This window comes from Mus musculus, chromosome 1 (genome assembly GCF_000001635.26).
Source record: "Mus musculus strain C57BL/6J chromosome 1, GRCm38.p6 C57BL/6J".
NCBI classification, from domain to species: domain Eukaryota; kingdom Metazoa; phylum Chordata; class Mammalia; order Rodentia; family Muridae; genus Mus; species Mus musculus.
In genome coordinates, this window is record NC_000067.6 from 159,615,109 (window position 1) to 159,643,062 (window position 27,954).

Here is a 27,954-nt window from a genome sequence, read left to right on the forward strand (position 1 = left end):
TGGGTATCCTTTCTGGGGAGCTGCTTTAGGGCTTCCTACCTTACTGAGGCCCCGGAACCGCAGGGCTCCCAGGAAAGGGAAGCCTCGGGTCAAAAGCACCAGCACAGGAGGATTCAGTCTGCCAGGCACTTGAGGCTTTCCAAAGCGCAGTGTGGACTGCTGTTAGGACTGTTTCCATTATAGTTCCCATCATAATTGGCATTTCACACACTGCCTGTTATCTCCTTCTGGTGTTTAGCAGCTTGGAAACGTTCTGCCTGTGATTTCTTCATCTAGGCAGAGCCGTTTCTTCCAGCTTCCCCTCCTCCTGTCATATTGCTCTGATTCTAAATGAGAGCCCAAGATCATGAGCTTTTCTTTCTTTCTTTTTTTTTCTCCTCCTCCTCCTCCCTCCCCCTTTTAAAAGCACAAAATAGTGACAAACGCACTTTCAAATGTTCTAACAAAGAAAGACATTGTGTGCTGGGCAAAATGCTCTCAGAGAACCAAATTCTCATATACTTCATATTTAAATGTCCCTCCTCTAAGAAAACATACATTAACAATTTTGTTGTATATGTGTAAATGGTAAATAATTCTGCTTGTTCATACGTTAGAAAGGGCTTCCTTCTTTGCATATGCCAAACATTTTCACCCAGAGTGAAATCAGTTGCTGTTTTAAACAAATTGATTTTTCTGGAGGATGCTGTCAAATATTATTTCAGGCAAAGCCAGCCTGGGGCAAAATTGTGTGAATGGTGCAGAGTTTGTCTCGGGTGTGCTCCTGAGTCCTTTCTTCATCAGGAGCTGGCATGGTTCCATTCGTCCTGTTCAGGGCTTCAATGTGTGCTGCAGAGATCGGGGAGGCCTGGGAAGGCAGTGTCAACTCTTGGCTTGGTCAGGCAGTTGATATATGACCTTGACCAAGGCCTCTTTCCCTATTTGAGACAAGAATGAGTGTACTGGATCAAGAATTAAAACTCAAATGCCCATAGAATGTGGCAGCTCCTGCAAATAGATAAAATGAGTCTTGCAGAAGACTCTGGGGAATATTGGAACTAGAACAAAATAAAAGAACCCTGCTGTGACGAATGGGCTGAGGTTGTCCTGCTCCATCGATTGACTCATAAGCCAGTACCAGGCTAGGAACACAGCTTACTAGGTAAAGTGCTTGCCCAGCAAGCATGGCATCCTGGGTTGATTCTTAGCACGGCATAAACTGAGTATGTTAGCATAGATACATCTGTAATCCCAGCACCTAGGACATGAAGGCAAGGAGATAAGAATTCTAAGGCTATCCTCAGCTACTCAGAGGATTCCAGGTCAGCCTAGGCTCTATACATTTCTAAAACCCCAAGTCAAACCAAACCAACCAACCAAAAACCTAACACAGGAACATTGCCAGACTTGCAATTTTTAAAGATGTCTGGAAGTTTTGAATTTTATGTGAAAAAAAATGTATTGAAAACTCAGTCTTTAGGTCTATAGACCTAATTTCATTTGTAGGTAACGAGTAGAAGTAGGTCCTTTGGTCTGTCTCTATTCTGAAATTTTGTTTTTACAGTAAACTCTTAAAGACAGGAAGCTTGAAAAGTGAGCCTCTAGTGGGAGAACTGGCAGGTGTACCATATCCACCTCAAAGGTTCCTGACAGGAAGGATCCTAGGTGGCTCAGCCCTGCCGCCCCATCAGAATCAGACAGTGCCATCATGGCAGCTTAGTGTTCTGCCATCCCAAAGGCCACCGTGACTGGGGATTTGTTTCCAATAAAAAGTGATCTAGTCGAGTAAACAGGAATCCACTGTGACACTTTAACATTTCACTGACGGTGTCAGATGAGAGACCCTTGAGTCAGTCACCTTGGGTAGGAAATTTGTAGAGACCTAAATTGCGAGTGAAAAAGAAAACCTTTCAAGAAATGTTGGACTATATGCAGCCTGAATATCATTCCCTCCCTCTTTCTTGTCCTAAACACATGACTCTAATTTGGGTGTTCAAGTGCAAAAGGCCCATGTTAAAGGCTTGGTCTCTAGGCTGGTGCTGCAGAGAGCTGTGACACTCTCAAGAGCTGGCTCACATGCGAGGATCTCAGGTTACTGGGTCTGTGCCCTAGCGGGGAGTTCTGAGACTTTGGGTTCTATTTCTCTCTTTGCTTTTGGGCTATGGACAAGCAGTTTGCTGCACCCTGTGTTCTTACCTCCGTATGCTGCCTCCTTGGGCCCTAAGCCATGGGCACTGGTCATAGGCTGAATCCACCAAAGCCTCAAGCCTTTTCACTTTATAAGTTTATAACCTCAGGTATTTTGTTAAAAGTCTACACAGACACTCTTTAACACGTTAACCAAAAAACTCATCTTTCTGTCTTGGTGTGCGGGCACATTTCTACTTTAAGCTTTCTATAGGGTCTCTAGCAAAATAGCTGTCAGTGTTCCAAGTTTCATAACAAAATACCTGTTGGCCCTGTGTTTAGGGCTGATCTCTTAAACACAGCACTCTTCCCTTAGTATTGTTGTCCTTGTCAGTATTCAACGATAATGCAACTGTCCTTTCAAATAGGAGGTTAGGTGTGGTAACTGGTAAGTGTTAAGTTGGGTCAAAACATATGCCAATTGTGTATCGCTTAATACTCCTTAAACTCTTGCTGGCTGCTCAGAAAGCTAACACCAGGACATTAACTTTATTCCCTGCAGAACTATCTTTATTGAGTCCTGTTGGCTATCATTCCTGTGACTTTTATACAGTCACCTTAAGAAGTAGCCAAACGAATACCATTTCTACATTTTTTCTAAAAATTGTTGTGGAAGGTATTGTTCATTATGTTGTTCTGTGTTCCTGCTAGGATGATCCACATTATACATTCCCATAGCATTTAGTAGCAAGAAAGTGTTTGCTTCTCCTGGCAAAATAGAATACTCCCTCTTAGGTACACATGAAAACTGAAGACCTCAGGGTGCTCATTTCCCTTTTCTGTCTTGGCTGCTAGGAATCTTAATTTATTCCTAATTTTGTCTCACAGTTATATCTCTGCCTCATTTTCTTTGTCTTTTTCAGGCTGCTGTTTTTCAGTTTGTTTTCTGAATACATGTGCTTTACTGTGTTTGTTAAAATAGTTTTGGAAGTAAGCTACTGTCTTAGTTAGGGTTTTACTGCTATGCACAGACACCATGACCAAGAGAACTCTTATAAGGACAACATTTAATGGGGGCTGGCTTACAGGTCCAGAGGTTCTGTCCAGTATCATCAAGGTAGGAGCATGGCAGCATCCAGGCAGGCATGGTACAGGAGGAGCTGAGAATTCTACATCTTCATCTGCTGATCTCTAAGAGAAGAATGACTTCCAGGCAGCCAGGAAATGAGTCTTAAAGCCCATACCCACAGTGACACACCTACTCCAACAAGGCCATACCTCCAAATAGTGCCACGCCCTGGGTCAAGCATATACAAACCATCACAACTACATATAAATTAAATATGTCACGGTGATTTGAAACACACTATTTTATTATTGTTTTCAAATCACTTCATTTGTCACCCTTTAATCTTCTCAGCTGGAATTGTAATTTAAAAAAAAGAAACCTTTCAATTTTACTTAACATGAGTTCCACACCCAGTTAGCATTTAATAAGTACTTGTTAATTTGCTAACTTGGCCATTGATTGATAGCTCACTCCCAAGACACTGAAATGGGGGTAAGAGTTTAAAATATGCAGAAAATGAAAGTTTATTCATAAATATGAAGTGAGAGAACGGGGAGTCTTCCCATTCACTTCTTCCTCAGAAACGAATTACGAACCAGGCGTCTGATATGGAAGTCGGAGGTGTGACTTATGCAGGGGTGCTTCAAGAACAGAGAAGAGATCACACTTCTTTTTAAGATTTTTCTATAAATATCAAGCTGCACTTCAGATTTGCCAAGTGTCATGGAAAAGCAATGATGATGGGGATTTGTCTGATCTGGAGGGCTGCAGAGAAATAAAAGCAGATCTCAGGTCCATAATGCATAAGCCATTCCCAGAATGTTAGCAGTCAGGACCCCTCCCTTGCAGTTGCCCTGCTTTGTGAAACTGGGTCAGGGTCAGTGAAGAATAGAAGCAATGAAGTCAACCGCAGGCCTTCATTACATCACAAGCTCAGTCCATCTTCACTTCTACCACGTCTGCCACCACTATGTTCTTGCCTACAGCCATGGATATAAGGATGCCAGGCTAAGGCATAACACAGCTCATATCAGGACCACATAAATGCACATGTTCCAGTTGAGGATTATGGTGTGGTGTGGTGGCACTGATTAGATCTGCAATAAACTGAGCCATCCCCTCAGAGCTAAGCAGTCTGCACTGCCAAGGGAGTAATGACATGCTGGATGGTGTGTCTGTGGATGCACAATTAAATTGTTTACTGACCCTTTGGGGTAACATGAATGCTAAGCACCTAATTTATCATGCACGCTAATGTATTAAGCAATTATTACCTGTGTACTTTGTCTGTTTTAGTAATAATATTCTTGGGTAAATACCAAATCATGATCACAATGTATTTCAAAGGGTGTTTAGTATTTTAACACACATCTTGTGAAATGTGACTTAATCCTGGATGGTCTGTGTGCATAATTATATTTTAATTTGCACATGATTGCTGACTTTCATATCACATCAACAATTAGGATGCACCAAATGACTGGCTATTGCCTTATAACATTCCCTTTTCCCCTTTGGATGTGTTGGAAAGAGACCATCTCATCCCATAACTAACTGCAATACCACATGTGTATTGCTGAATATTGAATAGATATTATGAGTATTGAACTTGGCATTTTGTCTGTGGTCATATTTCTATATATTTTTCATTGCCTACTGAAAAGAGGGAGAAGAATGGATAAAAATTTCTCTGGGTTTTGCAGAATGGCCCATTTCTAGATCCTTTTTGCAATGGCTTTTGTTTTACGCTGCTCTCCTGTAATGACAACACTAGGGCCTTACCTCTGTGTGACACAGACATTTCAAAAGCATTGTCTGGGAAAAAGGTATGGTTGTTCTCACATTGACACTGTGAGATAGGGGGCAGGTCTTGTCAAATGTCCATTGTATATATTAGAAAATCGAGGCACAGAGAGTTGGCAGTTGGTAGAGACAAATATGAATGTTAGTGGTTGCTTAGAAAAAGAAAAAAAAAAGACTTATTTCCAAATTTTTCCTGTCCAGTTGAGTGCCTTCTAACAACAGGTTGGTGGATTTTTGGTCCTTCCTATCACTACATAGAGGAACAGGGAGAATAATATGAGAAAGTCAGCATGGTTAGGAAATTGAGTGAAAGAGGCCAGCATCTATCTAAAAGAAGTCCCTTTGCACGTGAAGACCAGGAACATGGGTGTTCTTCTTTTGGGTTGCTTTGGTATCCTATCACAAAATGACAGAAATATCTTGGACCCCACATTCTCACCACTCAGCTAATAGGTCACAAGAGTCCAGTTACTACTTCTTTCAGGCTTCTTTAAACTACCCCTTGTTCCTCTTTTCAATGGCCATTGTCCTATTTCAGCCCCCATCTTGTTTACTTGTTTATTTGTGAGATAGAGTCTTGCTATAAAGTCCATATTCATTTTATCTTCATAATACTTCTGCATTTTCCTCTAGTGTCTTGGAATTACAAACAAAGGCCTGTCACCCCTGGCTCAGCTCCAACCTTTTAGCCAGTCTCCAACTCTTCACTTTCCTCTATCACATTTGACTACCAGCCTTGATTCTTCCTCTGTAGACTATAGTGCTGCATATGAGCATGGGGAAAACCATATCACTTCTTCATTTAAAACCACTTCAGTGACTTGACTGCTTACAAAATGTCCAAATCTCTTTCATGACCTAGCCTCTGGCTATTTCTCCAGCTTAACCCTCTATGACTCTCTGTCTCTAATATAAAGTTTCAGCAGTAAACAAAATTTCTTGCAGCATTATGGTATTATGCTTTTGCATATACAGATTATTAACTTGCAACACTACCCCCCTCTACTCCCAACTACAAACACAAATACACATGTATGTATGTGAGCACAGTACCCCTATACCTTTCATATAGCTTGTTTTTCTTTTGTAGACTGGCCACAAAACAATAGAGGGAATGATCTCAAATATTTAACTCATAGGTCTTCTCATTAGAGTTGCCATTTCTGACCCCTCAGGCCTGGGATAGATGATTCTTTCTTTACCAAGTCCCTTTTAGGTTTAACATGACCCAAGATTGTTATTATTTGACCTAGCTCCCTGTTTCCTGATTATGAGCTACTTGGTAGCAGGGACAAGGTTTAATTCTTCTTCATCGTGTCAGCTTAACAGTACCTAATACATATTAGTTCTCAATAAGTGTCTGGAGCTGAAGTGAATTGAGCATGAAAATTCCATTTCCTTTCTGGTGTGATGGACTTCAGCACCTTGGATAGCTCATTTCTTTAACCTGAGCTATGAGGCTTTCCCAGTCAATAACTGACTCACACATCTCCCCTCTGGGTTTAATAGAGAGGATTCTCAGCACAACCCCAGTGCCTGCAGCAAACCATTTGTAACCTAGCTTCATGAACAAAGGGCTACATTAGTGGAAAGTTGTTTTTTATTTCAGTGTCAGACTTAGGAAAGACTGTTTTTTTTTTTCCTTAATCTTTTAAATTGTAGCTGAAAGACAAAAGTGTATAAGGAGTCTCAGCACAGCTGATCAGCCCCTTCTCCTACCCACAGGGAAACCCCTTGCCCTTTATGACATCCTATAGCAAGGTGAGTGATGGAGGATGCTGTTGAGCACATAAATCCTTACATTACAGTGCCTTCCCTATGAAGACACTTAGAGGCATTGTATGATATTCTTGTGGACACCTTTTTTATTTTTTGTTTTATATACAATGCAAGCTACAAAAAAGATATTCTTCTCTCTCTTTTCCCATCTCTCATTGGATTCTATGAAGATTGAAATTAAATGTATGTTTTGCAGTATATTATATATGAGATCCCAAAGCATGAATTCTGTTTATTAACTTTACCTCCAGAAATATTTTGACCAATTTTCAAAATTTTCGCCGAGTTCTATTTTGCTTCATGGGACACCCCTCACCAGCCTTGTTGAGATATTTACTGTCAGGATGAGACACTAATTCAGGAATACATGCTATAAAACATGTATTTTAAGTTAGAAAACCAAAGAACACAACATGGACATTGTATTCCAAACTATGTATTCCCATTTTCAACTGGAGCTATCAAATGATATGAACTCATATAGTTCATATGCACCTGGTAGGTCACTGAAGAACTTTTATTTGGAGAAGACTAAACTATTGTATGCATTATTTCTTGGACTTGTTGGTAATTTTACTCTTACCATTCACACACACACACACACACACACACACACACACACACACACATACTGAATATATGTATTTTCACCAGCTAATTAGGTGAGACTTTGAAACAATGAATGCCTTCTTTTTCCTTTGTTTTTTTGAGACAGGGTTTCTCTGTATAGCCCTGGCTGTCCTGGAACTCACTTTGTAGACCAGGCTGGCCTCGAACTCAGAAATCCGCCTGCCTCTGCCTCCCCAGTGCTGGGATTAAAGGTGTGTACCACCATGCCCGGCATGAATGTCTATTTTTGAGCCCCAAAAGGTGACCACATTTTTACTCTGAAAAGAGGAGACCATGTATTTTATTGTAAATCCCCCGAAAACCCAAGTGGAATCAAAGTAGGCTACAGAAACATGAAAATGAGTTCTTCAACATAGTGAAGAACCATTAAGCTAGGGCTCTTAATTAGTGTCTTCTGAAGTAGGCAAGAGAAAGCAAGCTTTCATAATGAGATTTCTCAATTAGGTGGACGGGCAAGCTTTAGATCAGTCATAAGCCAAGACGCTCTGGTTGATATTGGTGCTGGGAATAATGGTGCCAGTTCCTGCCCTAACAATGAAGCCTCCAAAATTCTTCTTCCAAGGAAGATGTCCAAACATTTTAGTGTGCCACTTCTGTACAGTGATGATTTCACTATGGTATACCCAGAGTTTGCTGGCACACACAAGCCTTTTATAGGAAAGAGAAGCATAAAGCTTGAGGCCCACAAACCCATTATTCCATGACCCACATCTTTACTGAGGTCATTTGATACACAGGTCTAAATTTTTTTTTTTAATTCTCTCTTAAAGAAAAGTCTCTTTAGAATGACCTGCTGATTCACACCACCTTCCACTTTTGCAAGAAACCTTATCTCACCGACTTTACTTAGGTAGTCAATGAGTATTTGCTGAATACATGCTACCCTCCAGGTACTGTTCTGTCAAGAAGGGACACAGAAGTAAAGTAAACTGAAAATACCAATGTAGAAATTTCTGTACAAGACTCTAAATAGCCCAGGAAATAATTGCAAGAATTGACTAATGTGACTAAATTAATGTAAAAAGACTCTTAATTGGATACAATGATCAGAGTTAAGAGACAGATCATAGAATTTCAGATCTTTCCCACATTTGGGAGAAGTTTAGAATATCTAAAAAAATATACTCATAAAATTAATCAACAAAAATCACATAATAAATAAATGGGCAATTGATTAAACTTTCACTTCTCAAAAGAAGAATTACAAATATCAAAAATATTTGAATAGATGTTCCACATTCTTAGCCATCAGGAAAATGTACATTAAAATTCTATTGAGATACCCTCCTGTCTCTATCAGAAGAAGGTAGATGACAGTGAATACTGGTGAGATATGGGAGGGGAGGAATACTCAGCCACTTTGGGCAGGAATGTAAACTTGTGCAGCCTCACTGGAAGCCAGTATGGATATTCCTCAGAAAACTAAAAATAGAACTACCATATACTCTAGCTGTACCTAAGTCATCATATCTCAAAGATACTAAAACAGGAATGATCACTACAGTACTATTCACAAGTCAGTATACAGAATTAGTGTAGATCCCCATCAACAGTTGAACTAATAAAAAGAATGTGGTATCCACACACATGAAATTGCATTTGGCCATGAAGATGGATGAAATTATTTAATTTTTAGACAGTTGTTGAAACTGGAGACCACTGCATTAGTTGGAACGAGCTATCTCTCTGAAAGAGAGCTACCATGTCCTTTCTACCATAATACTCCTCCACCCCTCTCTCTCTCTCCATCTACATCTATCTCTCTGTGTGTTGACAGATGCGCACATTTGTATATGATAGATGGATATACATGTAAAGATATAGATGGAAGATTATGTTGAGGTAATATGGGGACCAGTGGGAGTGAGCATAGGAACAAGGGGAGGGAAATGGAGGGTGTGCACACTCTAAGTACAGTCAATGCTATATACACAGAAAAAAGGTTAAAATAAAACTCTTTGTTTTGTTTGCTAAGCAGAAAGCAAATAAATAAATAAATAAAATAAAAGAAGTCTTTGTACTCAGTGAACTACATTTTTATTAAACTCTATAGAGAAAATTGAGCAAGATAAGGGGCCAGAGAATTAAGTTAAATGGTATGAAAAGAGCTTGTAAAAGACATTTGAGGAGAAACCAAAATGAAGTGAAAAAGGAACAATATGAGTGTTCAGAATATTATTTCAAGTAGAAGGAAGGGCAAGTTCAAAATTCCTACGTGAACCCGGAAACCTGAGGAGATGAACCAAAGATCTTGAGGGAGGTTGTAATGTTAGCCGAGACAAGGTCATGGAAATTCATACAGGTCGTGAGGTTCTTCCCTAATACTTTGTGGGAACTAAAAAGTCATTGAAGAGGAGTTACTTGATCTAACTTGGAATATAAAGGAACCACTTTGGCTGGATGAGTTGGCTCATACTCTAGTTCTAGCACCCGGGAGGCAGAGATAGGAGGAGTACTGTGAGATCAAGGACACCGTTGTCTATACATGAGTTCAGGGGCATGTAGTATTTAATAAAAACAAAACAAAGAAATAAATAAGAGAACCTCTCTGGCTATTATGTCGAAAATAGATTACAGTGGAACAAAGTGTTTATGAAAGATGCTAGTGGCCCAGAGCAGGACATGTACAATAGTGGAGAGACCACATTTTGGATATATTTGAAAATAACATTGTAAAATTTGCTAAATTTATGTGGTTAACATTGAAGGAAAAAAGTCAAGAATGATTCCATAGTTTTTGCTCTGAAAAACATGAATAAATCTGTGTGTCTTGCTAAGAATAAGTGAGAAATTAAAGGCAAATGAAATAAAGTGGCTGTTTTATACTTTCAAATGGAACAAAGAGTTATTCTAGATGAGAACAGAGGTTATTTGCCCTAATTGTGCCATTGTGTGTAACTGGTGAGCTGATACACTGGAATTTGGACTTGATGACTTTGTGTTTCTTACAGACTCTCAGCCAATTAACAGAGGGATCTTACCAAAATAGCAAAAGTGATTAGTGACTTTCTAATATTGGCTATGGGCTTGGGCCCAGCTTTTTCTTTCACTATCATATGTGGACCCTTGTGTCTGGCAACCCCAGATTCCATATCAATTTTAACTTCTCTCCACCTTCAGTTTAAGTTAGCATTGAGCTGTATATTTGATGTTGCTCTTTGAGTAGAAGCTATATGCCCAAGACCCATTCACCAAGTAGCCATCTAAATAAGAATTTTTCCAAGTGGGTTTGAGGTATTAATGTATGAGGGAAAATTAAAGATTAATACTTGCCCTTGGAGGAGTAGGGCACCCCTTGACTTTGATTTACAAAGGACATCTGATACTCTGTCCAACAGTGCTGCAATGACTATTGTTCATTACTGAGAAACCTGGTTGTGCTGGCTAGTTTTGTGTCAACTTGACACAGCTGGAGTTATCACAGAGAAAGGAGCTTCAGTTGGGGAAATGCCTCCATGAGATCCAACTGTAAGGCATTTTCTCAATTAGTGATCAAGGGGGAAAGGCCCCTTGTGGGTGGGACCATCTCTGGGCTGGTAGTCTTGGGTTCTATAAGAGAGCAGGCTGAGCAAGCCAGGTGAGGCAAGCCAGTAAAGAACATCCCTCCATGGCCTCTGCATCAGCGCCTGCTTCCTGACCTGCTTGAGTTCCAGTCCTGACTTCCTTTGGTGATGAACAGCAGTATGGAAGTGTAAGCCGAATAAACCCTTTCCTCCCCAACTACTTCTTGGTCATGATGTTTGTGCAGGAATAGAAACCCTGACTAAGACACTGGTCTACTAAATACCTGGACCAGAGCAGATTTTCAAGGCATTTCTTCCAAAAGGATTTTGCACAAAGGAGGTTGTTCTTGCTGTTTTTACCTTGTCCAGAGAATATCTCAGAATCAGAGACCAGAGGCTTGATCCTACTTCTCAAGAGCCGGGCTTACAGGGTCCAAGTTCCCACATTATCCTTCTGTAGGGAAGACCAATTAGATGCTCACACCCTGCCTGACATGTCATGGAGGAACCTGTAAAAGCGATGAGTCACTTCTAAGTTTCAGTAGAGGTGGGTGTGAGGAGAGGTGCATATTACTTTTGCGACTGACACTCACTTCCCCCTCATTATACTCAGTCCTACTTCTCTGCAGAGCAGTGTCTAATGGTGATTACGAGGCCACATGTACAGATAAGAAGCCTGAGCAAGGAGATTTAATCCAAAGTCACAGGCAAGACAAGCCTTCGACAAGGAAAAGGAGCCCAAGTGACATTAGGTTTGACATTTCCCCCTTAGTGGAAGATTTCTTCTTGGAGTTGCAGAGAACTTCATCCAACACTTAATTATTCAGACACTGATGAGCTGATACCTGGATTATTTTGGTCTCCAAAGACAAGCCTACCATGAAAATAGAAATGTACTACGCCTCCCTCATTGTCATCCACACATGATCCATTAGGCTGTAGATTACCCAGACTTCAATATTTTTTTCTCTTTTGGATTTTAAATGATTTTGTAAGTCAGTCTCCTCTGTTTCCATGGTAGGGAGAAGCAGAAAGAAGTGCAAGTTTGTGTGTTTGTGAGCTAAAAAATTAAGCGTAGGTATGGGAAAAACTAGAGGCTTAAAATAATGATGAATCTCTTTACATTTTAATTATCCATGTTATCACTACTTTCACCATTATGGATCCCTGAGTGTCGGCAGTAATGGCTTCCCAGTTGACAACTGCACTATGTAATAACAAGTTGCATCTGCTCTATTATCATATTCTAGCATGCTATTTATCAGGGAGCATTAGAACTCAGGGTACTCTAGTGTAACACAAATAAGCTCAGTGTGCTTCTATAATTTCCCAGCCACCTTCCATTATCCCATACTTTCTTAAATATCAGACTCACATGAACTAACTCTATTGTGTCTCATGAATTTTTACAATCACATCTGTAAGATTCACAATGGAACTGCATAATGGAACATTTTTCAATAATAGTATAAAATGAGTAGATTTAAAATCATACCCAAATGCTTATTAGTTGTAGAGAAGCACAAGGAATTCTGTGTTGGACAGCCTGAGATCTTGCAATTTTTAAAAAAAGACTTTAGGCAAAGGCATCAGGGAATGAAGAGACGTGAGACCTAGAAGACCATGCTTGGGGCTCAGGGTCAAGAGGGGCCACTTGAAAGATTCAGAAAGCACAGAGCACTAGCATAAAACCAAGGACCTAGGCTCAGCAAGGGGTCTATGTAGGGGGTTTTGGAAATGAAGCAGAAGAGGGTACAGTCATTATTTGGAAGTTCTGCCTCTTGCTGACTCTCAAAATGTAGTTCATGGGCAGCTCTTTGGTCACAGAAGAACAAAAAAGAGCAAGAGAGTTAGGTATCTAGCAAATAATCAGAGGGGGAGTCCTGAGACCTGGGAAAGTGGGAGGGCTCCGGGGGAAAAGACAAGATTATATATAGAACACTTATGTACTTCAAATAGAGTTAGCTGCCTATAAGTCTTAGCTGTTATTACCACCACTCTTACTACTATGTCAATATCCTGGCAATGCAGGTCTTGGATCAGTGACAGAAATGGCAGTGGCTAATAGTGGACAGTGGATCTTAGTTCTGTAAGAGGTTCCACAATAGCTTCAAGTGTCATGGGCATGTTTCCTATCTCCAGAGTAATCTAAAATTTGGAAAAGTGAGCCACAAAGCAGAAGGAACAGCAGCTTCTGTTTGGGAACCAGGAATGGGGATGGTGGTGGAGGTGGAGCTGACCTCTACCATGTAGCCTGGGGATAGCTTAAACAGGTGACTGGAGTGGTAACAACTCTACTGAACCAGGCATGCACGATTTCTTTGTGGGGACACATAAATCCTCTTGGATTGGAATTGATTTTTTTTTCTTGTATTTCTAAACTAAACACTCAGGAATTCAAAAGTGGATAATGCTAACTCTCTTTTTAGTAATCTATGGGCCTCTGTGGACTATAGGAGTTGAAAATGAATTTGATCTATAATTTGATTGAGTGTCTCTGTGGTAAGAGGAAGCACAATACCACACAGGAGCAAGGAAGCTGGCACGGTTGCCAAGGGCTCCTGTAACTAAATCCAGATTTTATAGGGTTAATGCAGTCTGAAGCACACATTTCCAATTCCATCTATATTGGTGGAACTGGATTTGGGGAGTTTTTATTAAAAATTCTGAAATCAGTGCAATACAAGAGAATTACCTCCTTGCCACTCCATATCTCCTGCCAAGTACTTGATAAAATGTGTTCTACAAATGTAGATGTGGAGTCAAGATAAGAAAACTCACTCTGACTGTATATTGGTATTATGTGGCTGACATTGCAGGCAAATGTTAAAAACCAGGACACACTCTGAAGAGAGATTTTTTTTTTTTCCAAACTACCAGAGACCATTTTGTTGCCCTGGGGGCAACGTTGAAAAGAGAAATTAAAGAGCCTTTCATTTCTCTACAAGTTAGTGAACATATTCAAGATGGGACTTCTTTGGTTGCTCAGAACTTCTTGGGACGGTTTTGTGTGTGTGTGTGTGTGTGTGTGTGTGTGTGTGTGTGTGTGTGTGTGTCCAGGTTTACTCAAGACTTCCAAGTCAGGGATAGCTTCTGAGTCAGACCCACATGTTGAATTAACTTCTTGTAGCATGACCCTCAAACACACTATTAACTTCAGGATGTGTGAAAACACGACACATACTTCTTTTTGTCTACAGTATATATCCTGTAATATCCAAACACCTGCAATCCTGTCCTTGGTGCATGTGACCAGCATTATCAGCTCCTACAAAAGGCAGAGGAAGGGCCTGGTAGCACGTATGCTGTTGTTTTGGGGCCATATGTTGTGGGGGCAGGCACAGGAAATCTAGACAAGTCATGGCATCCGCTTTGAAGTTTTTGTTTGTTCTATGTGGGTTTGGCACTAAGTAGCACCATAGAAATTTAGGAAGAACAAAAAGAACAGTTTATCATAAAAAGAGTATCAGCTGGGAACAGGAAACTTGGGACTGATTTCTGGTACTATAGAATACTTGAATATTTCAAGTTGGTATGTTCTTTCCCATGCCCATAAAAAATGTCCCAACTAATATCCACATATCATGCCACAGACCGACTGACATCCTTCCTCCATGCATTCCATTTTCAGAGACATTCTCATGTTATTGAGATAAACCACCTACCCAAGACAGTCAGATAATCATTTAGTAAAAAAAAAAAAAAAAAACAAAAAAAACCCCAAAATGTGAAGGAAAGTGAAGGCCTATCAGCAGAATAAATGACTTTCCACTGGAGGCAGAGGGACGCACAGGTGAGACAGAGGCCAGCTGATGGGGAGGCAGGATAAGGGTTATTGTGTAGCTGGATGGATAGGATGCAGGGAAGGGGGTAGAACTGGCGACAAGTGGAGCGGGTGTCTCATCAGCAACAGCATCATCTTGCATACACAGGCCATCATTCAAAGGAACTAAAATGCAGGGGCATGTAAGCTCTGTCCCCAGTATAAACAGTAGGCAGTGTCCAAAATCAAAGCATGAAATTGACAGTCACCAAGTGTGCCAGGGGCCTTCCATGGGGTCAAGTGGTTTACATATATTAGCTTCCTTCATCTGCATAGTGGACTCCAGGGATTGGCCTTATTATTTTTTTATCGCCATTATTGTGATCTAGCTGCATGAATGAGAAAAACAAAGTCAGGAAGGTGCATTTAGTTAGCAGTCAGTGCTGAGCTCAGCTTGGGTTTGTCTGACTGTTGCGCCCACAGCTGCCATCAGAGCCACTCCTGTGCTCTGGAATATTAACATGGTACGTTTCCCAGGACATTTCTTCCTCTTCCCCTCTCCCCTCACTCTGAGACAAAGATCCCAGCTGATTGGAGAAGAAGAAACCATTGCTTCACTCTTCCTGCTTCCCCCTCTCTCCCTCCTCCTCTCCTCCCCCTCTCTCCCTCCTCCCTCCCTTTGGCTGAGGGTTCCATTTATAATACAGAATGTTCTCAAAGGCCATCCATCCACCACATCTCTAATTTTTATGGCATTTTTTGATTAAATCAACTCACAGGCTGTGAGAAATTTAGTAATTAAATAATTTAGGTAACAGAATATTTAATTAATTGTAATTACATATGCCATATTGAAAACTATTTCTATTTTCATTCCAGCACTAGCTAGATTGTCTAAAACATACTTTGTCATTGCCATTAAAACCTTTCTTAACCTTTTTCCCTCCATCCTTCTACTCCTTTTTTAAAAAAAATCTTTCCTTTCTTTTTGTTTTCTTGTAATTTGAAGCACAGGCTATTAGTGCTGTGCTCTTGGAGTACTGGGAAGAAAATGTCAGAAAGTCTTGCCCTATATGATGTCAATAGTCCATTTGAGGATACTATCCATAGCGCATTAAAATGGGAGCAATACAAAATGCCCCACAGACAATAACTATGGATGCAATGGACTGTAGCGAATGAATCTCGGTTTGGACCAGGTCTGGAGATATGTCTAGCAATTAAATTGACAAAGCAAATTAAGAGCAATTTTCCAGGAAGAACAGATTTAAATCTATCAAAGATGATCTACGTGTATTTTTTTTCACTTGTGTGTTCATTGATTCTCTCAAGAGAATTTCAAAACACTACTGGGAGCCGTTAAGGGCCACTAAACCATCTCATTCAGATCCAAGAAAATCACCCTACTTTTCTGTGCTCCTCCCTCCTCCCCAAATGTTATAGGCAGAGCCAGTTGGTGTCATTGTTACATGATTTAACCTGGAATGGCCCCGACCAGCTCACGTTTGAATGATTAGTCTCTAGCTCTTAGTACAGAGCTATTTTAAAGCCCGTGGAACCTTAAGAAATAGGACTTAACTAGTAAAAGTAAGTACCCATGGGTGGATCTTTGAAGATTACAAGTGCCCCTGGTCCTTCCTGATCTGGTTCTCAATTTCCCGCTTGGCCTTTCAGTGGGATAATCTACTATCTCGCAGTCCCACCTCCACAAACTTTGCCAGGCTGTTCCCACCATGAAGGACTGAACCATCTGAAGCTGAGAGCCAGAACAGACCCTCAGGCTTTAAGCTGCCCTGTCAGGTATTTTGGACACAGCAGTAGGTAACACACATGGTAAGCTGCAGATGCCCTTGGTCAGCTCTGAATCTCCTGCCTTTGCCTTTCTCTGAGAGAGGCAGCCCCCTGTCTACAGAGACATATGAGAGACTATACCCAGGAGCCCCTCAGCCCCTGTGCCATTCACTCAACCGTCTCCCACTGAAGAGCCTTGGCAGGCTTCTGACACACTTGTGATTTCTTGGCCAGCAAGAGACTCATCTCAAAACCAGGCTCAGAATCTTCTCTGGACACTCATGTTTTCTCATTCTTTATTGTTTTAGGTCTTAAGCCTACACATGAGAAGGAATTCTAATTTCATTCTGAAGGAGAAGTGAGTGGCGGGCTATTCATGTGTTTTTAGTTCATTTACTTTTTCAGTTGTTCTACAAATGCAAGCTTAAATAGCTTTGGGCTGCCAGGCATTATAGCTCATAAGCGGGTAAAGGGTTTTGTTCTTATATAAACTCTTTATAAACAAGTGGGGTTTATATAAAATCACAGCTAAAGCTACGTTTGACTATGTGGGAGGGTATCTCTAACTTAGTTTGATGAGCTAATTGTCTGGAGATGGGAAATGAGTTTTTATAAAGCAGAGGAGGCCAGTATCCTTAAAAGGATAGTTTGAGTAAAAGCCTAAAGGGATGGCCAAGAACTTGAGTAATAATCATTTATCTGTTCTTCATAGTAAAAGCGTCATCATAGCCTTGCATAGGAAGCCAACAGCAAGACGTTCTACCACAGCATTGGGATCTGTGAGGTAGATTTCAATTGCTCTGCCATATTCCATGGCCATGCAGAGGCCATAACCCCCCCCCCACACCAACTTCTCTTTCATTATCTGTAAAATAGGTACAATAAGGACTCCAGAACCATTCTTGAGACGAAATGAGCTCAGAAATTCAGTGCTAAATAGGTATTTAATAGATTTGGTATTAACATTAGTTTCATTTCTAATATCTAAAGTTCTTGTAAACTATTGAGTATTTTAGAGATATAAAGAAATATAAACTCCCTTTTATCTTGGTTTTGTTGAGGGCTGTCTAATCGTATTTTTTTTCAAGGAAAATAAAATAATCTGACACTGAAATAAAAGCATGGGTGACCTCAGCCATCATGTGGACATCCTGCCTCATCACAGTCCAGTGCCATGTCCCCTCTGTTCCTGGCAGCAGTACCCTGGTGAGCCTTGGAAAACAGAGAAGCCAGCTCTATTCACACCGTCCACAGTTAGCCAATTCACTAAGTATATTTGCCAAAGCAGCTTTTTGCTTTAAACAAAAGCAATTTTGTTTGTAAAGTTTCCACGAAGTGAAGTGCCTGTTGACAGTGAAGTTCACAGTGTGCACATTAAACAGAACACTCTAGGTGTGCCCCTAGGCCCAAGGTGAAGTCCTCCAGGGACCTAAGAACCCTTCCACAAAGCCTCCTGTGGTACCCTGTGGTATTGACCTCATATTACCCTGTCTCCTCTAACGCAAATTGTATTAATGAGATAGCATAGTGCCAGCATTATCATTGAATTTTGCAAACTACACTTGCCTCCAAGGTAATTTCTAAATAGAGTTAAATGTAGTCTTAAATTTTTACTCTATACAAAAGCATTATATTTTTAACATATAAAGCAATACATGGAGATACACAAAAAGAGCGAATTCACCTGCAATACCTGCAGTCTCATTTGAGTGCCTTAAGACTGTTCACAATGTGATGTACACATCCACCCATGGCTTTCCCACATTCCCTTACATACAATGCTTACATATACTCATTCATATGCACAAGCAGTCATATATCATATATATGCTTCCTCATTTGATTAGCTATATGATACTATTTACTGCATATTGCCCTACAGTTTGCCCCATACCCTACCCCATCTCAGCCTGCAGATCTGTAGGTAGAAGTAGTTCATTTTGAAATAAGCACACAGCAATCAGTTGTAAAGATAGTCAGAATTTAGCTGGCTGTTTTCAGAATGCTGAAAATCCCCATTGTTTCTAGCTTATATATATATATTCAGTAGATCTGTGTGCACACATATACATTTCTATATTAAAGCCTCATAATAAGGGTTGCTTAGCATAGTCATGCATTTTAATTATTGATAATAGCACATCCCACACCCAGTGTTCTACATTTTTCTTGCACAATGCTGGTCTTTTCAACTGGATGAATCATACCAACCTGAAGTCCACTAAGCGAATATACTTACTTTCCCTCCTTTTTCCATTGTAGGCAGATGATGTTGGTAGAGGTACCACTGGGCCCTGCAGAGGACTGGGCTTGCCTAGCTCCTTTATTTTGTGAGCTATCTCCCTGGTGTTTGCAGGCTGTTCAGCCTTGCTTTGCCAGCAGAGCTCAGCTGAGTTCTTGGGTCGCTTAAGGAGCACAGGTAAATTTAGTGTGAAATAGCCCGACAGCTCTAAAGGGCTGTGTTTTATTCATTAAAGGCAAGGCTGACAGTGAAGTTAAGTACTGTGGTAGAAAGGGATTCCCCTAAACACCTGCACAAGTACATTTGAAACAGAGGCCAATACCCTTCTAATCTTCCAAACTCTTCTGTTTGCTACACATCAAAGAGAGAGGAAGGGTGGGAGAAAATAGGAGAATGAGAGTAGGTCTCATCCTGAGCCATTAAAGGGTTAGTTATGAAGGCCACGGGGCTTAGTTATAAGGAAGGTGATGGAGTATGTCAACGGCAACCTCGAGAATCCTCCATGAGACCATTTAGTAATTGCCGTGTCAATAGACAGGTAGCCAGCAATATAATCGTTTTCACCTCTCATTGGCACTTTCTCTGCGCTCTACAGTTTCAGAGAGTTTGCCATCAAAAGGTTTTATGGGGATGCAGTTTCTAGGGACAGAGCCAGAGTCCCTCTTTTCTATAGGCCAGAAGAAAAGGCTGTGCTCTTTACAGTAGAACAGGAACTTCCTACTCCTCAGATCTGTCCTCAGACTCCAGGGCATCAAAGCAACCTTTCACTCCAGATATGTTTTGAGTTATAAAGTCCCTAGAGACTTCCAAGGGGTGAAAAAAAAACCCGCTCCCAGATTTAGAGGCTCATAGTGCACCTCCAGATACTGGGTATACATATAGTAACCTGGGAAAAGGCCATGCCAGAAAGCCCCTCCCTGGGGTTCAATCAGAGTCTGAGGTTGAGCTAGGTATATCTTCACACTGCTGGTAGCCATGCCTCAACAATTACAGCCTGCCCGCCTGGGTTATGTATGGGTATCTATCTCTCTTTCTTCATGGTACAGATGACCACATATGCCCTACACTGGGTCTTTAAAGACCACCCAAGGATAAACACAGCTTTAGACTCCAAGGCATTTCCTCCTCAATCGTTTTGCCTCCTGCCTCTAACTTTACTTCTAGCTTATAAGGTTTCTCGGTCTTAAATCTCAGTCATGGCCTTTTGACTAAGATGAAGGCGTTACTCTCTTTGTGCCTTAAAGGGCTAAGATCTTGAAGTTACTCTAAGGTCTTGAAGGCCCTCTGGTTCTTGAGGCACCTTGCAGTGGTTGACCCCTGCCTATTGAAGGTAGGGACTTAGCTATACCAGTTCCTCCTGTCCTATCTACCCTTTCTCACCCGCAGCTCTCTGCAGGAGGATAGGCTTCATTGACCATTTCAGAAGCTTCACCTCACCAGTCTCTGCCATGGTACTGTCTCCGCACCCCTTGAGTTATGGGGTGTTTATCAGGTGTTCTTTGCAGTGCACCACCTTGGCCTGCCTGCTCCTAGAAGCCTGCTTCACAAATGGTGAGCCCGGTATCATTGCAGTGGCTAGGAGATTTGAAAGCAACCCAGTTGTCCCTGGGAACTTGTAATAGAAACATCTTAGGCTGGACTGGTAAGACATTTCCCAGGCCTTCCTCCTGCTGACCATCTGCTAAAGCAAAGCACTGACAAGATCTGTGGCTGGTGATGGGGATAAGACGACATTCAGAAACCTGTGGTTAAGCAGATAGCTGGGGCGCATGCGCCTGCCATTTGAGAGCTCACAGGCACTATCAAAAATCCTATCTGATCCACTCCAACTGGGCTATTACACTCTGAGCCTGATAGGATCACACTCTCAGAACACAGGGTAAAATTAAATTTGAGAGAAAATGAGATTTCTTTTGTTTTCTACCAAGTCCCATAGATAAGTGTTCTTTACAACTTGACCTTGATGGCCGCAGGAAGCCCCTCTGCAGATCCAGAGGGAACTTATAGACTAATTGAATGAATCATGTGGTTCCTTTCCTCTCCTGCTGGTGACACCACTGGGGATAACGGGCTCCTCTTTCCATTCCCCTTCAAGCTGACACCTGATGTATTATAAAGTACTAGAGAGGACGATTGTCCCTGGTGTCCCACTATCCTGAAGCAACTCCTCTGTTGTTTGGCTTCCAAGTGGCATCTGCCAGTTCCATACCCAGTGTCCCCGAGTGTCTATAGCCTCCAACTTGAACCCACTTTATTTGAGCTGAAAGGTTAATAATGGTGCAAAACAGCATAGTACTACCTTATGCTTATATTCTTCTCCATGGCCTTCCAGCAAAATAATTGTTGGATTGGATAAGACTAGCCCCACTGATAAGAGAATTGAGCCTCTACTTCGCTGACTTACAACAGCATGTCTTTGAGTGTGGGAGCAAATGTACTGTGTCAGAATTACCTGGGATCCTGGTGACATATTTAGTTTTCTACCCAAAATATAAAGCGGATGCTATGGCTTCCAAAGAAGTAGTCCTCACTCTTGCCTGCCAGGAGATGTTAAAACTTTGATCGACGGCATTTGTAGATTTGGAGGTGCTTCTATCCAGGGCTTCTTGGTCTTCTGACCACTATGAATTGATGGATATTTCTGGAGCAACAGCAACAAAGAGCTTCTTTATAAACTTTTCTCCACTCATGTGACTTCTACTATAGGGGGGAATAACATTGAAACACACTTTTAAAGTGGTGTGTGTGTGTGTGTGTGTGTGTGTGTGTGTGTGTGTGTGTGTGTGTCCTATACACATGTGAAGGTCAGAGGACAGTGCTCTGGAGAGAGTTCTTACCTGCCAAGTTATTGAGAATCTCTCTTTTTAAATTTTGTTTTGTTGTTTCTGTTTTGTTTGTTTGTTTGTTTGTTTGTTTATTTATTTATTTATTATTTTATGTATACAAGTACACTGGCACTGTCTTACACACACTACAAGATGGTTGTAAGCCACAATGTGGTTGCTGGGAATTGAACTCAGGACTTCTGGAAGAGCAGTCAGTGCTCCTAACCGTTGAGCCATCTCTCCAGCCCTTTTGTTTTGTTTTTTAACCTTTGTTCTGAGTAGCCTATCTAGCCCACAAGCTTCTGGGAGAGTCATCTCCATCTCATACATCCCTGTAGAAATGCCATGAGTACAGACACATGCCACTACATCTGGTTTTGTACTTATTTGAATTGTTAGGTTAGTATGACCAGGGTATTTACCAGCTGAGCCACCTCTCCAGCTCTGAAGAACTTCATAGCTATCTCTATCTCTATCATCTCTATCTCTATCTCTATCTCTATCTCTATCTCTATCTCTATCTCTATCTCTATCTCTCTCTCTCTCTCTCTCTCTCTCTCTCTCTATCTCTATCTCGCTCTAGCTCTAGCTCTCTATCTATCTCTATCACTCTATTTCCATCTCCATCTCCATCTCTTTCTCTGACAATTCTTTTAGACTCTGTATAGCAGAAAAGGTTGAATCTCTCCAAAGAACACATGTGGCATGTGTAGAAATGAAGAAGACCAAAGGTTAACTATGACACAAAGTGACACAAAGCAGCTCCTGCTCTTGAAAGTGGGGTGATGGTGACCACTTAAAATACAACCACTACTTACCCAAGGTAGATCAAGTTTGAGACCTGCTGTAGATTGTTTAGAGCTATAATCTCATCACCTCCAGGTTAGCCTTGCATTCTGGACTCAACGTGAGCTTTTACAGATGAGAACATCATGGCTCACGAATCAGAGAAGTAGTAACTGGTGCAGTAGTAAGGGCCAGTGAGATAGCTCAGCAGCTTGCTGTGCTGGCCGCTAAGCCTGACCACCAGAGTTTGATGTTTGGAGCCCACGTGGTAGAAGGAGACAAGTGACTTCTTCAGTTTGTCCTTTGACCTACACTATACACACACACACACACACACACACACACACACACACACACACACACTAAATAAAATGCAATAAGATTTTGAAAATAGACTCTCAGAATCTAGGAACCCTTTTCCAGGTAGATGCATATTTGTGAGCCAAACCCCATCCAATATTCTGTCTGATTCAATTTTTATGCCAAATTCATGAGGCAAACAGAACAAATTTTGTGAAAGAGAAAGCTGGAGATTGGAACGGTTAGTCATTTCAAGCAGGGCACTAGAAAGAAACTCAGTGCAATTTCAACTCAAGAGTATTTGCTTTTGACCCAGGGGTCTTCTTCTGTGACATTCTCCTCTGTCCTGAAAATCATTCTCAAGCTACACCCATAGCGGCAGCAATGCCATTGTGTCAGACTAACAAGCATATGGCTTGTTGCCTAAATTACCCTAGAGTTGCCACACCAAAATACTACAGACATTATGGCTTAAAACATCACGTTGTTTTGTTGTTGTTTATTTTGTCTCATTTGTTTGGTTTTGGTTTTTAAATTTTCTTACACCTTTGAAGGTCAGAAACTAAAATCAAAATGTTAGCAAGGCTTGGCTGAGGCTCCCATAAGGGCTCAAGGGGAGAATTTTCTCTTCTAGCTGATGACTCTGAATTCCTAAGCCTATGACTGCATCCCCTGGAGCTGCAATTATAGGCTACTGAGAAGTGTCTGACCTGACCTGGGTGCTGAAGACAGAACCCCAGTCCTCTGGAAGAGCAGCAGTTAGTGTTAATCACTGAGAGATCTCTTTGGCCTAGATTTATACCTGCTTTAGTACCTCTTCCATCTTTACATGGCTTCAACTCTCCTATCAATGACTCTCCTTTTTTTGTCCCTTTTATCCCTTGCCATAGGACTTAAGGTTGTCCTGAATAACACTTGTTGATCAGACCTTGGGATCCTTCGTTTGGATCACATCAGCAGTGACCCTTTTTGGAAATAAACTCTCCACATGTTCCTGGGGTCAGAACATGATCACAGCTTTCAGGAGATGCCATTTTATTTTATTTATTTCAAGGGATCCTTATTTTAAGAGATCCCTAGTAGTTTAATATGTTCTCAGAGGCCGTAGTGCCAGACTGGCTCAGCCAGACTATCATAACCCCTTCTGTGGCTGTCGAAGTGGGTGCAACTCTTGAACATTGCCTCCTCCTTCTCATAGAAGTCACACCATGCCCTTTCCACCCACAAACTGTTGCTGTGGAAGGAAATATGAACAGATTACAATCATTAGTGAAAATAGGAATTTGGAAGAATAGGCATTTGGAAGAAGGTGTTCTGAGAAAGTGAGAGGGAGATTACATGAGAGCATATATGCTTAAAACATATTTTATACACCTATGAAACTGTCAAAGGACAAACTTAACAAGTGAGATGGTTAGTGTTGATTGCCAACTTGGTATGGTACCATCTAGGAGATGCATCTCTGGGCATGGTGATATGAGCATGTGCAGAGACGATTAACAGAGGAGGGCTGAGGGCTGCCATGGGGATGCTCATGAGTGAGCATCAAGAGTTCCTTTGGAGCATATATGATCAGCCCTGCGAAATGAGAAATGCAATGGAAGACCCCATCAGAAGGGAAAATGGAAGCTTAACATGGAAGGAGTGTCGGAAAGCAATTTGGAGGTGCTGAGATGCTTCTAGAAGCTGCAGCTCCATAGGCACAGCCTGCCATCACCTGTTCCTGTTAGGTTTTATATAGTTCGCACTCATGGGGAAATATTTACAGGGTGCACTGAGATGATGGGTGGAGGTAACAGTGTGCTTTCCAAAGCAGTGGAAACAGTCTCTGTGTGGGAGAGCACACGGTGTGAGTCCCACGGGAAGGCTAAGCTTAGAGTTGTACTTCTGCAGCAATAGCGGCATATGCAGGCTTGGCTGAATCAATCTGGCACTGGGTCCTTTGGGGAACACCACTGTACTAGTTCCCTAAGGAGCAGAGGCAGCCTGAAAGCCAAGAAAACCCTTTTACCAGAGTTCTAAGAGCCAGCATAAGCTGGTGCCCTGCACCTCCACCTCAGAGTTGGGCTATCTGAGTCCTTTTGTGATACTCACATAGTCCCTCCCACAGAGTCCAACTTCTGCTCTGCTGTATTCAGGCATCGGGGACATTTGTTTCCTCTGGCACCTTGGAGGTGTGGTTTTACAGTCTGAGTGGGCAGGAAAGTCACTCGGTTGGCTTCAACCACTATGGGTTATTAGAAAAGAAACAACAACAAATATCACAACATATATCCCATAACTTGAGAATTATAGAAGCCGAATGTATAGATATTGAGGTGAGTGTGTGGGGGGAGCTTTCCCAGGTAAACAAGGGTCTCTTCCTCCTCATGGTCCTCACGCTGCAAAGGGCAGTGAACTCTTCTTTCTCAGAGCATCAGTACTGCTGAGCTTTTCCCATCCACTAGCAACCCAGAGAGCTGGATCAAAAGGAAACGCAGATGTGGGAGGTGCCAAAGACAGTCTCCTGTTAGGACTAAGCAAGGGGCACCATCCTGCAGTGACAGTTCCTAAGCAGAACATGATTACCTTCCAAAAGCTGACTTTCTTTGTTGTCTATCAGTCTGTGACACTTGATTACCTCAGCATTAGGGGACAAACACAGCACTTAAGGCAGTCTAAAGGTTTCCAGGAAGACCCCCTAGCAGGAGAGTACCCAAACTGAAGCCTCTAGCTGGGTTGGGACTTGACAAAAGAGAGTGTGGTAGTAGTTGTCTATCACTGTAACAAGCTCCTGAGGAAATCAGCGTGTAAAGGGAAAAGGGTGGGGAGGCCTTGGGATGGCTGAGTGGGCAAAGTTGCTAGCCACCAAGCCTGACCAGTTCACCAACTCCTACATGTTATCCTCTGGCTTCTACACGTGCACGATGGCTCTCACATGCTGAATGAGTGAATGAATGAATGCATTCAAGTAGGCTATATGTCTCAAGGTTTCATGACCTCCCAATAGCACAGAGCTGGGAAACAAATCTGGGCTTTCGGGGATGTTTATAACCCAAACTACAGCACAGGATATGAGCGGCAATGTCAGAGACACAGTGGGAACTGTCCTGAGGGAGAGTGAGATGTGGGTCCTCCTCAGTTCCTGTGAAGTGTGAAGAGGATGAAAGCAAAGCATCTGAGGCAGGAAGAGGGGCCAGATCGCTTGCTTCTGCTTGGGTGGTTTTCCTAAACATGAATGAGAATGAAGGCCCCCCAAGACACAGCCCTGTCATGCTCCTGAAAACACCTGGTCCAGTGCAGCAGTGGCACACGGTCAATGGATTCTACAATGGGATGAGCACAGGGCTTTTCTGCATATAATGCTCCTTCCAGATCAGCCATCATGACTCGGGCATTCCCCAAATACTGTGTTCATAGTTCTACCCAAAGCTCAAGCGACACATAACAATAAATACCTAATACTTGCCCAGAGCATGTACTGAGCACCAGACGTAGTACTCTGCAGGGACTGATTCATTCACTGCACTGCTCATGACACCTTCATAAGGTGCACGATATTATCGCTTCACAGAGAAGACCAGCGCAAGGAGTCTAAGTTACTTGACCAAAGGGAGATGGGATTTGAACCAGGGTAGACTCGGTATGAGATCACATTCCCAGACTTTGGGAAATATAAATCATTGCTTCTAATGCTCTTATCATTTGGTAGGAGACATGGGACAACCCCCCATTCAATGTGTGCTGAATATTCAGGATTCTTAAGTGCTTGAAACAGGAGTAAGATATGCTGGATACAAGGGCAAAAAGGTTCTAGATGGGATGGGAGAGCTGGCCATGGGAGGTTGGAGCTGAGTTATATTAAGCAGTTTACCTTGCAGATGTTTTATGTCAGATCACATGTTGACGATTTATACAACCCTGTGAGATAGTTGCCATTTCTAATACATTTTGTAGGTTAGGAAAGCTGAGTGTAATTCGAACATCTCAGGGAAAGGACAACAGCCAGGGGAGAAAGCACCATTGAAGGCACCCCAGGTGTGTATCTGGAGCACTGCAAAGCCGAGTTTGGCAGGGACCACAATTGCGGGGAAGTAGGAAAGTTTAGATGAGTTTTAATGATGATAAATGGGAATTCAAGCTAAGTGTTTGGAATTAATACCAATGGGGAGAAATTAGAATGTTTTAATCAGGAAGATGAATCTGGCAGCAGAATGCAGGCTGGAGTGAAGACAGATGCAGAGAGATGAACAAGGGACCTGTCTGTGTCCTGTGTTCATCCACACTCTAAGCTAGACATGCACACTCACATCTCTGAGCTGTGTAGATCCTTTCTCTACACTGCTTATCACTGTATTACAAACCAGAGGGAGATATTCTATTCCACAATTTATCTCCGAGCCTCTAAAGTCCTTCTCAGTTCCTTTGCCCATAGTGCTAAATGGAGTTCATCGCAGACAGGACTCCAACTCAGACTGCACATATGCACAGTACACAGAACATTCTTTCCCTGCTTTGTGCTCTCTTTCCATGTAATAAGTGAAGGGGCTTTTATTATTCCCATTATCTAGATAGGTTAAGATTCAGTTCCTTATACAAGAGCCCTGGTCACTTAGGGTGGAAAGGAGTTGGAGTGAATGTTTTCTTATTCTGAAGCCAATGTTTCCATTCCAACACACAATCTCTCTGTGTGCACTGTTCTTAGTGGTGATCTCTCTTATTACATTTGTTTTCCAGAGGAAGAACAAGAAGTGGGTTTGATTACACCAATTCACACAGTATCACAACATAGATACTTCTGGCTCAGCCCTCACTAGTGTTGAAGTTGGAAGCAGATTCTGTAACACCCTTGGGCTCTATTTCCTCATATATAAGATGGTGAGTTCGGATCAGATGATGTCCCAAAAACCAAGTTCTAAGGCTTATGCTTCTGTGACTTTTAGTTCACTTTCTTTTCTGCACCAAAAATATCTCTGAAGATACTTGTTCTTCCATAATTCAGCCCCCATCTAGTGAAACAAGAAACCTGCTCAACTTCAACTTATCCAATACCTCAGTTGGATTAGTTGTCTGACTTTTCTGGTCTCTTAAAGCAGAAATGAAAAGTAAAATAGCCCAATGCCATGCATGGTGCTCTGGGCCAAAGTCCTGGGGCCATTCCTCTGCTGAATTCTGCATAAACTTTTATGTATCACAGCTGGTAAGAGCTTCTGTCAATACTGTATGTTCCTTGTGGCCCTTTGGATAGAATTGAACAGTGTTCTCATCTTCAAGACTGACTATACTCAAAAATAAAGCTGGTCAAGTTGAGACAGTCAAAGGTGGCTACAGAGGTATAAGCTTAGCTATAAGATGGAGGAATGGACCCTCTGTAACTA

The 27,954-nt window shown here is 41.7% G+C and overlaps 1 protein-coding gene across 8 annotated transcripts in view; it reads left to right on the forward strand.

Annotated features, from left to right (window-relative positions):
• The window catches only part of Tnr (tenascin R), a 408,001-nt gene that overhangs the window by 91,380 nt on the left and 288,667 nt on the right, over positions 1-27,954 (forward strand). For 2 of the 8 annotated variants that reach the window (XM_030252976.1, XM_030252973.1), the window contains exon 1: positions 19-27,454. The exons of the other annotated variants lie outside the window; for them this stretch is intronic. The gene's annotated coding sequence lies outside the window, so the exon portion shown is untranslated. Of the gene's footprint in view, positions 1-18; positions 27,455-27,954 lie in introns of those variants that run through there. 8 annotated transcript variants of the gene reach the window in all.